Source organism: Triticum aestivum, chromosome 7B (genome assembly GCF_018294505.1).
Source record: "Triticum aestivum cultivar Chinese Spring chromosome 7B, IWGSC CS RefSeq v2.1, whole genome shotgun sequence".
Taxonomy (NCBI): domain Eukaryota; kingdom Viridiplantae; phylum Streptophyta; class Magnoliopsida; order Poales; family Poaceae; genus Triticum; species Triticum aestivum.
The window spans coordinates 693,314,326-693,324,209 of record NC_057813.1 but is presented as its reverse complement, the minus strand read 5'-3'; the positions used below and the strand labels follow the sequence as shown (position 1 = coordinate 693,324,209).

At 43.3% G+C, this 9,884-nt stretch overlaps 1 pseudogene; it reads left to right on the top strand.

Moving 5' to 3' along the window:
• The first annotated feature begins 2,998 nt into the window (after positions 1–2,998).
• LOC123161561 (disease resistance protein RGA5-like) lies at positions 2,999–9,272 on the top strand (annotated as a pseudogene).
• The last annotated feature ends 612 nt before the right edge of the window (positions 9,273–9,884 follow it).

Below are 9,884 nucleotides of genomic sequence, written 5' to 3'. Positions count from 1 at the left end.
TGATCCAACAGCATAATGATACCAAGCCTCACTATCAACGGCATATTTTCTAATCTTTCTAATCTTTAAGCGCATTTTCTCCATCTTGATCATGTGATCATCGACGACATTGGCAACATGCAACTCCAATTCCATCTTCTCCCCCTCAATTCTTTTCAATTTTTCTTTCAAATACTCGTTTTCTCTTTCAACTAAATTTAACCTCTCGACAATAGGATCGGTTGGAATTTCCGGTTCACATATCTCCTAGATAAAAATATCCATGTCAACTTGATGGGCATAATTTGTCATAAACACGAAATGCAACAACTAGTTTTAAAAGAGAATATACCACATCTGAAACATAACAAAGACGAGGGCCGACGGGGACGGATATCAAAACCATGGCACTATGTATAACAAACAACGTACAGGTAAGATAATTATACGAGTAACTATATATCCAAATCACGCCAACATCAATTTGGTAATGTAAAACATTCATGAACAAGAGCCTCACCACAAGGTGGTGCCGGCGACGGGACGGTGCTGGCGATCGACGATGGTTACGACGGAGATTTAGAAGGTACTAAGTAAACCACACCTACATATGGAAACTAAGTGTTATTTTTGACCTCAAATTGCATATAAATCAAATAATAGCACATATAATTCCTTCCAAATTACTAAACTCACAAATTAATAACTATACAAAGCATTGCAAGAGCTAATCTAGCAATGAGAGATGAAAGGACAAAGTTGCTAACCTTTGTGATCATTTGAATGGATGGGGGCCTTCAAATCTTGACAAATTTTGGGCAAAATGTGTGATGAGCTCGAGGAAGAGGGGAAGAACAGAGGAGGAGAGGGGAAAGAGGAAGAACAGAGCGAGCTCGGGTGGGCGAAGGGTTTATGTAGGAGGATCTTTAGTACCGGTTCGTAACACAAACCGGTACTAAAGGTACTGAAGGGGCCCCAGACTGACAACATCCTGCCACTACTCACTTTAGTACCGGTTCGTGGCACGAACCGGTGCTAAAGGTTCGCCACGAACCGGTACTGATGAGAGCGGCCTGCTAGCCGTTGGAACCGGCACTAATGTGCTTCTCATTTGACCCTTTTTCCACTAGTGAATGCAACACTATTTCATAGTAAGCACAATTCTCTGTGATAGTAGTTTTGCATTTTAGTTCCTGTGGGCATCGTGCATAAAAAACGTAGTATGCACCACCTGCACAAATATAAGATGTATTTTTATTTGTCGGACAATTATTTGACCAACAGTCGAATTGTTAATATGTGCTTTACCTATGATATACTAAAATTTTCATGAGGAAAATATACTCCCTCCGTCCCGCAATATAAGAGCGTTGTTGACACTAGTGTAGTGTCAAAAATGTTCTTATTAAGGGACGGAGGAAGTAGGAGATACAATAGAAATTTTACTCACACACAAAATAACATGTGGCATGAAGGGATTGGATGCTCCACAAAAAAAGGAGATACACTAGAAATTTTCTCACACCCGAAACAGCATTTGCTTGTTAACTTTGCCAGTAGCATGAAGGATTGGATGCTCCAGCAGGGCGACGCTGTCTAAACCAAGTTGGTATTATTAATATGTAGCATCATTTAAAATGTCATGAGGAGTTTGTTTAGATATGCATGCACACAATGCACGACACCAACCAGATAAGCGGGACTAAACATATTGACGAAGCATCCAAGACATTGAACGACACCAACCAATGCACGAGACCAACCAGATGAGAGGAGGTTGTATAGATCCGAAGGAATAATGAGTGTTTCCAACCAATCACAATTAAATTGCCCTGATCGAAAGGTTATCACTTCATCTATCTACTGTCTGCAATATTAGTTCAAGTTTACGTTACATCATAGTTGGAGAAGCGACAGGTATGCACCCGATTTCTAATTAGAAGCAGGGCAATTGATTGTATCAAGTAATTCTGTGCACGCCATAGGTGCTGCGTTATTGAACGCAAGTACTCCCTCCGTCCGGAAATACTTATCCTCGAGATGATTGTATCTAGACTTATTTTAGTTATAGATACATTCATTTTATCTATTTCGAGGACAAGTATTTCCGGACGGAGGAAGTAAGTAACTAATTTTTCATTTTGATTGCAAAGTGTTCGCTACAGATTTCTACATGTTTAAACTTACAATCGGTCTCACAGTGTCTCAAGCCAATTAGCTCGGTTGACACGAAAGACGCGGCCATCAACTTTAAGTTTGTTAGACTGTCTTCTGGCATGTTAGCTAATTAATCTTCTGCCCTCTGCCAATTTAGCTGCTCATCAAGTTTAAGTTTGTTAGACTGTCTAAAAAAAGTTTTAGTTTGTTCGCCTTTGTAGGTTACCAACTCTTACGGCGATAAAACAAGCTGCAGCTGGTTTAATTTCCTGAACCGATCTCCAAGTTACAACTAATGTTCTGACTAGAGTACTAGTACTTGGACTAGGTTCACACAAGTTGGCACGATTCCACAAAACAGCTCCTCACATGCCATGTGCTGTACCGCTGCCAAGCCACGCTAATTAAATTGACTTGAAGACTTCCTTAAAGCTAATGCTTGTACGCCACTAAGACCTGAGAAAACAAATCCAATAATGTCTCCGTCCACCCTTGCTGTACATGACAATGTTGATGTTGATTCTATTAAATCTATAGATTGTAACTGCTAGACTCTTTTGGGGAAGTGAAACTGCACATAATTACAAACTGTTAAGTGATAACTAATAAGTAATTATACTCATATCTCGCTTGTAAGAACCATCCACCATTGGAAGCAGCCGATAACTAAGTAAGATTTGAGGCGCCATTGGAAATTGAAACCCGTTGGTATTAACCAAGGCATACCTTTGAGGCCAAGCCGGCTGCAGACTGACTCAGGCGCCGTTGGTATTTATAAACAAAGGGCCAGCCGGGTGAGAAACTGCATATAACAAGAAGCTTCGCGTAGATCTAGAGGAACTTTGAACCCCCATCGTGGAAAGAATCTTCAAAGCCAATCAAACTAGCTGGTAGTACTCCATATATTCATACAAGCGGCAGCAACCTAAGCACAGCCGCACCAAAGAACTTCTGAAAGGAGATAGAAACTGAGGGAGAGAAAAAAGAGAGGAGAGGAGCCAGCAGGCTAGCAAAAGTGAGAGGGGGAAAGGGTGAGGGTCGAGCATGGAGTTCGCCACGGGGGCGATGAACTCTCTCCTCCCCAAGCTGGGGGAGCTGCTCATGGAGCAGTATGAGCTGAAAGAGAGTGTGAAGAAGGGGATTGAAGAACTCAAGGCCGAGCTCGAGAGCATGCAAGCTGCCCTTGTCAAGGTGTCCAGGGTGCCTTTGGATCAACTTGATCCGCAGGTCAAGATTTGGGCAAATGAAGTCAGGGAGTTGTCCTACGCCATCGAGGACAGCCTCGACTCCTTCATGACACGTGTCGAGGGTGTTGAGCCAACCAAGCCCAAAATCAAGCACTTATTGAGGACGGCCCGCAACGAGTTCACCAAGTTCAAGGCACGCCATGAAATAGCCAGTGACATCAAAGACATTGAGAGCCAAGTTAGGAAGATCAAGGAACGATATGACAGGTACAAGTTCGATGATGTTGTTGCTAATTTTGCAACAACTACAGTTGACCCTCGTCTCAAATCTCTATACAACAAGGTATCTGACCTTGTTGGTATTGATAAGGTGATTGATGAGCTAGTCAAGGTCTTGTCCGATGGGGTTTAGGTGTTTGAAAATAATCTCAAGATAGTCTCCATTGTTGGTTTTGGAGGATTGGGAAAGACAACCCTTGTAAAAGCATTGTATGACAAGCTTAGCAAAACATATCAATGCCAAGGTTTTATTCCAGTGGGCCAGAATCCAAACACAAAGAAAGTTCTCAGGGACATCCTGCTTGAACTTGACACTCAGCTATACACAGCCGCAGCAACAATGGATGATAGGCAGTTGATCAACCAGCTGCAAAAAGTCCTTGCAGGCAAGAGGTATGCATTAACCTCCCTGTATGCTAGTCATTAACTCCTCCTGTCACCTATTCCCAGCTACACTAAGGAAGACTATATATGTTCTATCTTTGCTTTTGATTCATCTAGTCCAAATCTATAAACAACTTACCGTTAGTTCTCTTTTCGTTTTGACACAACAATCTATAATTTACATTTTGCAAGCACACTGAATAAAACACAGGGCCAAAACAAAATGAATACACTTAGAGCACACACACGTTTTATCCTTGGTCCCCACCTTGTGCACATGTCGCCTCTCAGTTAATCATGTGTATTGGGAAGCCATGTCACTACTAGAATCTAGTTTTGACCCGAGTTCATTCTATCGGGAACTCGGCAAAATTCGGTCTGCCGAGTTTGATTCAATGTTGGACTCGACAATGATATGCTAATCGGCAGAGCTCTGGTTTTGCCTGGTTCCAATGAAAATGACCGGGCGAACAAAAAAACTCGGCAGAATAGCAAGCTGGCCGAGTTCCTGACGAAAAGAACTCGGCAAAGTCTGACAGGTAGGTCATGCTATGCAGCAGGCAGCAGAGCTGTGACAGCAGCCTTTGTTTGCCGAGTTTCTTCCAACAGATACTCCGTAAACATTTTCTCTTTTTCAGTTTTTTTAAACAGAAACTCTAGGGGTCCCTTAGTTGACACTGGGTAATATCGATGTGCCAAGCAGCAGGCCCTTATTGGGTGTATAAGACAGCCGAGTTTGTACGGAACTTGGCAAACAAATTGCCTAGTTCAATTCAATAAACAACATGGCAGATATTTTGTACGGGGCAATGTGTGCTGCCACGTGGATTATTTTGGTAGGTCTTGCTTTTTTTTTTTTGAGAATCTTGATTGGTGCTGCTTTGCCGAGTATACCTGCACAAAACTCGGCAAAGAATTGGGCCATGTGGCACTGCCATTGACGGCCCGTCCCGTCTGACGGTGTGGTTTGCCGGCTTTTTTCTAGGAGGAACTCAACAAACATTGTTTTAATATTCATTTAGTTCGCGATAGAATGAACTCGGCAGTATTAATGATTTTCCGGCCCCGTCCACTTGAGTGCGTTGCGGCGAGTGTGGCAGTCGGCGACGATCGCCGAGTTTAATATGTGCTCTGCCGTTTCTTGGAAACTCGGCAAAATTGGTGATTCTAGTCGTGTGTTTGGATTGATCCTGAAAACATTTCTTCAGGTATTGGCTGCATAATCCTTGTATACCTCGTATGCCAAGCTATCAATACAAACCTCTAGAAAATCAAATTAATGTAGCCATTAGAACATACGTGGCACCTCTTTTATTTGGCTAAGTTCCAGGTTAATACCAACAGTCGCATTAAGTGATTAGTTAGACCGTCAACTATCTCTAGTTTAGCTACAAATGAATACCCATTCAATTATCCAGAATATAACCATGTGAAAAATGATAGAGGAAGACTCGAGTAAATAGCATAAAACTAGCACAATTCGAGCTAATGTTTCAAAAAATCCACAATATTTAAAATTTTCCGAAAACCACTCACAAAGTTGATTGGTTGTTTCAAAAAACTACCATGTTACACTGATGACTATATTGGTTACCTTTCAGCCTTATTATGACAGCTCGGGTCTGACGTAGCATAAAAGTCAACACCCTTAGCTTTGAGCATTATGTTGACTTATGACAGATAGGGCCCAAATATTTTTTTTAAAGCAATCAGGTCATGAAAATCCTACGATCGTGGAGTACGGTCACGCATAGCCCACCGCTAGTGAGCTTGTCATCAGAGCCGACCGAGGGCACTTGTGGGTGTCGTCCCGCCCCCACGACATCAGTCATGTTCAGCCCTTGGTGGAAAGCTCATCCCTTCCACGGTTGACCACGAGCTCGAACTGGAATGGAGCACGGGCGGTTTGGGTCCATGGGGAGTTGGATCTGCATCACTTGGAGGGCACTAGCGAGCAGCTCGTCGTCCAAAAAATAGCACTGGAGCACTAGCTCCCTATTGGCTGCAGACCTGCCATGCCTTATTGGTTGGCTCCAGCCAGTGCCGTAGCCAGAATATTTGTACGCTCCGGGCCATCCTTGCTGCTACAGTGTGCACTGTAGCTACAATGTGCGAGTCAACCAAGGTTTTTCCCTCCACGCCCCACGCCACGGCCTGGCTACGCCCTTGGCTCCAGCAGCTGCCCGAGATGGTGGCAGGAGAGGCGCGCTTGGTAGGAACACAACATAGCTCAACGTGATTCCTCCCACTCAAATGACTTCACCATCAAGGTCCCACCACCGTAGCATGGTCCATGCCTCCATGGTGAGGATCTGGTGGCCGCGTCGGAGAAGAGAGGATGGAGGGCACTAGCAAGGATAAAATCCATGTCGGAGCACTAGACCGTCCGCATCGGAGCACCAACAATAGCAAGGAGCTCGCTCGCGTTGGAGCACTAGCTCATCGGAGCACCACTCGGGATTTGCCCGAGGTGGTGGCTCTTGGGCTTGATAGCTTCGTTGCTCGTCTTCGGCAAGGGATGGTGGTGGGCAGATATGGGGGAGAGGAGATGGGACGGTGCCCTAGTCCAACTTAACATGTTCAATTTAGTTGCCACATGGCCTTGATGACTGGGTCCAAAACATGTCATAATCATGCTTAAATTTAACCAAGTATAAACAACAAGTGTTTTTTGAGACAACCAACCATCTTTGTGGTAGCTTTTTCAAATGATTAAAAAAGTGGTAGTTTTTTGGAACCCCACCCTGAGTTGTGGTAGTTTTATGCTATGTACTCATCAAGACTAGGTACATCACATGAACACTTCTAAAGTAGAGATGCATTTTATCTTATGTTTTTTATTTATTGTTAGCGCCTTTCTTTGGTTGGGTACATTGTTGTGCTTCTTGTTCTGGTGGGTATTATATTAGATAGTTTGCTAATTAAATATTTTCCTTCTCGTGTGAATAGGTACTTTATTGTTATTGATGACATCTGGGATACACAAACATGGGAGACGATTAAGTGTGCTTTCGAGGACAGTCATCCGAAAAGTAGATTAATCATAACTACCCGTATTGTTGATGTTGCCATGAAAGCTGGTGGTATCTACCACATGCAACCACTTTCTGAAGATTACTCCAAAATGTTATTTTATACAAGAACATCTGGTAGTGAAGGACCTCCTGAAGTGACTACAAATTTTTTAAAGAAATGCTGTGGCGTGCCATTAGCTATCATTATAATAGCTAGCTTGCTTGTTGCTAAACACAGTAAGGACTGGTCTAAGGTATATGATGCCATTGGTTTTGGCCATGAAGAGAGTGACGATGTTCGTAACACAAGAAAGATATTATCTTTTAGTTATTATGATCTATCTTCCAATCTAAAGACCTGTTTGTTGTATCTTAGTCTGTTTCCTGAAGATTCTTTAATTGATAAAATATCACTGATATGGAGGTGGGTTTCCGAAGGATTTATACCATATCGAGAAGGGATGGAGTCATTTGAACTTGGAGAGATCTATTTCAACAAGCTTGTAAACAAGAGCATGATACGGTGGATAGATCCTGATGATAATGATGGCCGAGGTGGATGTCGTGTCCATGACATGGTGCTCGATCTCATCCTCACCATATCAAATGATGTAAATTTGGTTACAATACATGATATGGAGCAGCATGGCACATGTTCACGAGGAAAACGAACCAACTGGGTTCGCAGATTAGCACTTCATGGAAGTGGGGAACACAACTCTAGCCTTGCACTGGAGCATGTAAGGTCATTTAATGTTGTCGACTGGCGTGCCAACAATATGCCCCTACTATTGAGATTTAAAGTACTGCATATGCTAGTTATTGAGGACTGTGTTTTTTCAGAAGGTAGCAGCCTTCAGCATCTCGGTAAGCTGGTGCAGTTGAGGTACCTGGGACTAGTGAATACAGCGGTCAAGATCCCAGAAGGAATAGGACATGATCTGAAGTTTCTTGAGATTTTGGATGTAAGGGGTGGTTTGATAAGTGAGCTTCCACCATCTGTTGGTGAGCTTATGAATTTGAGGTGCTTGTGGGCCAGTAGGCATACAGTGATGAAGGGGGAGATAGGGAAACTGACATGCCTTGAAGAGCTGGAGCTATATTCGGTGGAGAAGTGCCCAAACTTCTTCACAGAGGTGGGGAAGCTGACAAAGTTAAGGGTGCTCAAGATCTTTTCCAGTGAAATAGAGGAGTCTGCGGGCAAGGCTTTGATGAAATCTCTGCCCAACCTACAGAAGATCCATAGTCTGACGTTCTTGGATGATGGTGGTAAGGCTCGGTATTCGGTTGCCCCCAATCATAGCTTGGAAGGTTTGGCATCCTGTACAAAGCTGTACGAGCTAGTTCTGCCTATCATAGTTATAGCGAGGGTGCCATCATGGATCAATCATTTAAGTGTTCCACTCCTTTCTCGTCTAGGGCTGCATGTGGATGCGGTAGAAGTTCGGGATGTTCAAACCATCGGCAGGTTGCCGTCGCTCCTCGCCCTTGCTCTGTGGAGTAAGAATGAAAAGAAGATATCATATACTTTTGGAAGCAATGAGTTTCACAGGCTGAGATGGTTGTTCACGAAGAAGATAGAGATCTCTATTGGAGAAGGAGCACTGCCAATGCTTGAAGAGCTGATCTATGGTGCCAGTGCTGGAAGAAAGGACGGGGTCAGCTTGGTGCCGTGGAGGACAAATAACTCCCCTTTTCTGAAGGACGTCACCTGTTGGATTGATTATGCTAACAGCGGCTACAGGGAAGTATGCGAAGCGGACGAAGCGCTGAGGGAGGCTGCCGCAACCCATCCCAATGCTGAGTATCTCAGTCTCAACATAGAAATAGAAAACTACGATATGGAGGCAGCCAAATTCATCGATAATCTCCAGTGGATCCTACATGATTTGGACACACCCAAGGATGTGGGCTGTCCTGCATACCATTACCAGGAAGAAAGGATACATCGCATGATTAGATCACTGGAGAGAAGATTACGTGACGCCGCGGAGCCGTGGGTCGGGAGGTACAGCGAACAAGAGATACGTGGCCTTGTTAGCAAATTCAAGAGTTGGCTACATGATCATGCAGGCACCGACCAGGATGAGGTACGTACATACCACTGTCCACCATATCTATCGATCAATCTTTGTATTTGTATACATGTGTATATATCATGTCGCTGATGTCCGGTTTTTGGCTAATAATTCTCCAGGCGGGCAAAAGTGATGCCACGGTTAGTGAGGACGAGGACCATTATTATTGTTTTCACAAGGACGACCAAGCAGAGGTACGTGCGTAGAAACTACTCCATCATATTGATTCACACGCTATACCGAAAACCTCATATCGTGTTAACTGATGGCTGGCCAGCTGGTTTATGTGTAATTAATCTCCAGGCAGACGATGCTGAAGCCAGTTGCAATTAACCAAGCAGGTAATGAATCTCTTCCTTCGGTCATGCCTTGTATCTCCCATTTGTATACACGTGTCCACTTCTTTATATTGGCATCTGGTGGGACGCCACTTAACTAATTACTCTTCTCATTCCGAATTTTACCAAATTAATACTGATAATTTTTCTAAGCAACTCCCCAATGTAATTTTGATGTTTGTAAGTAATTTTTTTTTTGGAGATTCCAAATTCGCAAATTAAGAAATACATTGCAATCCATCTGTACAGTTTTACCTTTTTAATCAGGAATCCACCCATAAACTTTCTGCTTACAGGATGGTGGCCATCTTTATATGGATTTACTGTCGCCACTTGGAAGACGTCAGCTTATCTCGTCCATGGGTGCGAAGAAAATCACAAAAGAAAATAGGTTTCTCCTTTACCGTTAGACTGGGTTGTAAAAGAAAAAACTAAAAAAAAATTGAAAACATGAAAAAAATAGAGATA